Here is a 4,705-nt window from a genome sequence, read left to right on the forward strand (position 1 = left end):
TCCTTTTTAGAATTTTTGTAGTTAAAGAAGTATGGATAAATATAACGTCATTACATACTCTTCTGTTTTAGACATATTCTGTTTTTATTGCATAGTATGCTTATTTTGACGATGTTATGGATTATATCAGGGGGTATAAGTCATAAAAGTTAGAATACAATAGGTATTAGTCAAGGAAAATTATGGATCTATTTATAAATTATAATAGTACCTAAAGTGGATGATTGATTTATTATACCAACGTATCTCGCAAAGTTTCTTGTGAGTTTTGTGTATTGAAGTCTTCTTGTTTTGGGTGACATCAAGATGGACGAAGGAATAAGGAGCAACAAGACCCTAAGCTTGGGGATGCCCAAGGCACCCCAAGGTAATATTCAAGGAATACTCAAGCGCCTAAGCTTGGGGATACCCCAGATGGCATCCCCTCTTTCGTCTACAATCTATCGGTAATGTCACCTGGAGCTATATTTTTATTCATCACATGATATGAGTTTTGCTTCGAGCGTCGCGTGCTATAGTTTTCTTTTGTTTGTTATTTTGCCATGATATTGTTGGATACACCTTTTGAGAGAGACACACATTCATCATAATTTGTTAGAATGCTCTATGTGCTTCATTAATACCTTTTGAGCTAGGCAGTTGCTCATGTGCTTCAATTATATCTTTAGAGAACGATGGTAGGTGCTACTTGTGAGCTGTGTCGGGATTCTCCCCGAAGAGTAAGGGTGAAGCAATATAGAAGCTGATAAGTATTTACGTCAATAGGAACCAAGGTTATTGAACCAACTGGAGAATCATGCAAAGCCTAGTCAACAGTACCTGCACACACAAGAGCAAATACTTGCACCCAACGCGGGCAAGAGGGTTGTCAATCCCCCTGAACTCGTTACTTGCAAGGATCAAATGTGGTAGTGGTAGATATATAAATTGCAAAACAAAATAAAAGATAATAAATTGTAGCAAGGTATTTTTGGTTTTCGAAACATGGTAAAGGTAGACCCGGGGGCCATAGTTTTCATTCAAGGTTTCTCTCTAGAATAAATGGCATACAGTGGGTAGACAAATTACTGTTGGGAAATTGATAGAACAACACATAGTTATGATGGTATTCATGGCAATGATCATGTACATATGCATTATGTCTTTGACAAGTAGACCGAAACAATTCTGCATCTACTACTACTACTCCACCAATCGACCGCTATCCATCATGCATCTCTGGTATTAAGTTCATGACAAACAGAGTAACGCTTTAAGCAAGATGATATAATGTAGACAGAATAAACTCAAGCAAAGTGAATAAACCCCATCGTTTTACCCTTAATGTCAATAATACAGAAACGTGCCTCGCTACCCCTTCTGTCACGATGTGAGGAACCACAAGATTGAACCCATTACAAAGCACCTCTCCCGCTGAAGATAAATCAATCAATAAGTTGGCCAAACCAAACAGATAGATTGGAGAGAAATACAAATCTATAACAATCATGCATAGTAAAGTTTAGAAAAGACTCAATTACTTCTAGTGAATAATATGATCATAAACTCACAATTCTTCAGATCCCCATAAACACACCACAAAAAGAAGATTGCATAAGATAGAACTCCATGGAGATCATGAAGAACATGGTATTGAAGATAGAAGAGAAAGAAGAAGCCATCTAGATACTAGCTATGGACCCATAGATTTGTGGTAAACACTCACACATCATTGGAGATGCAACAATGATGATGTAGAAGCCCTCCTTGATCGATTCCCCCTCCGGCAGAGTACCAGAAAAGGCCTCTAGATGGGATCGTAGAAGAACATAAGCTTGTGGCGGCGGAAAAAGTGTTTCGAGTGGCTCTTTGTTCGTTCAGGAATTTATTGAGTTGGAATTAGGTCAAACGGAGCTGCATGGGACCCACGAGATCAGGGGCGTGATCACCCACAAGTATAGGGGATCTATCGTAGTCCTTTCGATAAGTAAGAGTGTCGAACCCAAGAGGAGCATAAGGAAATAATAAGCGGGTTTCAGCAAGGTATTCTCTGCAAGCACTGAAATTATCAGTAACAGATAGTTTTATGATAAGATAAATCGTAACGGGCAACAAGTAATAAAAGTAAACAAGGTGGAGCAAGGTGGCCCAACCCTTTTTGTAGCAAAGGAGAAGCCTTGAAGAACTCTTATATAAAGCAAAGTGCTCCCGAGGACACATGGGAATTGTAGTCAAGTTAATTTTCATCATGCTCATATGATTCGTGTTCGTTACTTTGATAATTCGATATGTGGGTGGACCGGTGCTTGGGTGTTGCCCTTCCTTCGAAAAGCTTCCCACTTATGATTTACCCCTCTCGCAAGCATCCACAACTACGAAAGAAGAATTAAGGTAAACATAACCATAGCATGAAACATATGGATCCAAATCAGCCCCTTACGAAGCAACACATAAACTAGGGTTTAAGCTTCTGTCACTCTAGCAACCCATCATCTACTTATTACTTCCCAATGCCTTCCCCTAGGCCCAAATAATGGTGAAGTGTCATGTAGTCGACATTCACATAACACCACTAGAGGAGAGACAACATACATCTCATCAAAATATCGAACGAATACCAAATTCACATGATTACTTATAACAAGACTTCTCCCATGTCCTCGGGAACAAACGTAACTACTCACAAAGCATATTTATGATCAAGATTAGAGGAGTATTAATTATCATTAAGGATCTGAAAATATAATCTTCCACCGGATAAACCAACTAGCATCCACTACAAGGAGTAATCAACACTACTAGCAACCCACAGGTACCATTCTGAGGTTTTGGGACAGAGATCGGATACAAGAGATGAACTAGTGTTTGAGAGGAGATGGTGCTGGTGAAGATGTTGATGGAGATTGACCCCCGCTCGATGACAGGATCGTTGGTGATGACGATGGTGATGATTTCCCCCTCCCAGAGGGATGTTTCCCCAGCAGAACTGCTCCGCCGGAGCCCTAGATTGGTTCTGCCTAGGTTCCTCCTCGAGACGGCGGCGCTTCATCCCGAAAGCTTCCTTCTGATATTTTCCAGGTCAAAACACACCATATAGAAGAAGATGGGCGTCGGAGGCCTGCCAGGGGGCCCACAAGGACGGGGGGCGCGCCCTCCACCCTTGTGGCTGGCTGGTGGCCCCCCTCTGGTACTTTCTTCGCCCAATATTTTTTATATACTCCAAAAATATTCTCCATGAAGTTTCAGGACTTCTGGTGTTGTGCAGAATAGGTCTCTAATATTTGCTCCTTTTCCAGTCCAGAATTCCAGCTGTCGGCATTCCCTCTCTTCATGTAAACCTTATAAAATAAGAGAGAAAAGGCATAAGTATTGTGATATAATGTGTAATAACATCCCATAATGCAATAAATATCAATATAAAAGCATGATGCAAAATGGACGTATCAACTCCCCCAAGCTTAGACCTCGCTTGTCCTCAAGCGAAAGCCGGAATCGAAAAATATGTCCACATGTTTAGAGGCGGAGGTGTCGATGAAATAAGATACGGACATGAGGGCATCATGATCATTTTTAGAACAACAACATATATTGCCATAAAATTTCTTATGCTAAAATAACAATTTGTTCACAATGTGAAGTATAACAAACTATGATCTCATTCATTGAAGCAATTGCAATTTATCATAACATCGGAAAGAGTCAATATAAGAGCTTTTCAGCAAGTCCACATACTCAACTATCATCTAATCTTTCACAATTGCTGACACTCACGCGATACTTATGGGTTCAAAGTTTTAATCGGACATAGAGAAATATAGGGGCTTATAGTTTCGCCTCCCAACGTTTTACCTCAAAGGTAGTGTCAACAATAATACTTTATGATAACCTACATCCGAGTGGATATATATATATCCGGATCTCGCCAACATATAGTGCTTGCCAAAGGAAAAAGTGTAAAAAGGAAAGGTTATGATCACCATGACTCTTGTATAAGGGTAGAAGATAGAAGTAAAAGATAGGCCCTTCGCAGAGGGAAGCATAGGTTGTCATGCGCTTTTATGGTTGGATGCACAAAATCTAATGCAAAAGAACGTCACTTTATATTGCCGCTTGTGATAAAGACCTTTATTATGCAGTTCGTTGCTTTTATTTCTTCCATATCACAAGTTCGTATAAAGTTTATTTTCTTCACACTAATAGATCATACATATTTATGGAGCAATTTTTATTGCTTGCACCGATGACAACTTACTTGAAGGATCTTACTCAATCCATAGGTAGGTATGGTGGACTCTCATGGCAAAACTGGGTTTAGGGATGTTTGGAAGCACAAGTGGTATCTCTACTTGGTGTAAAGAATTTGGCGAGCATGAGAGGGAAAGGCAAGCTCAACATGTTGGATGATCCATGACAATATAACTTCTATTCGGATATAAGAAAACATAACCCATTATGTTGTGTTCCTTGTCCAACATCAACTTTTTAGCATGTCATATTTTAATGAGTGCTCACAATTACAAAAGATGTCCAAGATAGTATATTTATATGTGAAGCCTCTCTTTCTTTATTACTTCTTATTAATTGCAACAGTAAAAAAACTATGTTTGTCAACTCTCAGCAACTTTTATTCATCATACTCTTTATATGTGAAGTCATTACTCTCCATAAGATCAATATATGATCTTTTTATTTCTTTTTATTCTTTCTTTTATTTAATTCCCTCAAG

This window comes from Aegilops tauschii, chromosome 6 (genome assembly GCF_002575655.3).
Source record: "Aegilops tauschii subsp. strangulata cultivar AL8/78 chromosome 6, Aet v6.0, whole genome shotgun sequence".
Taxonomy (NCBI): domain Eukaryota; kingdom Viridiplantae; phylum Streptophyta; class Magnoliopsida; order Poales; family Poaceae; genus Aegilops; species Aegilops tauschii.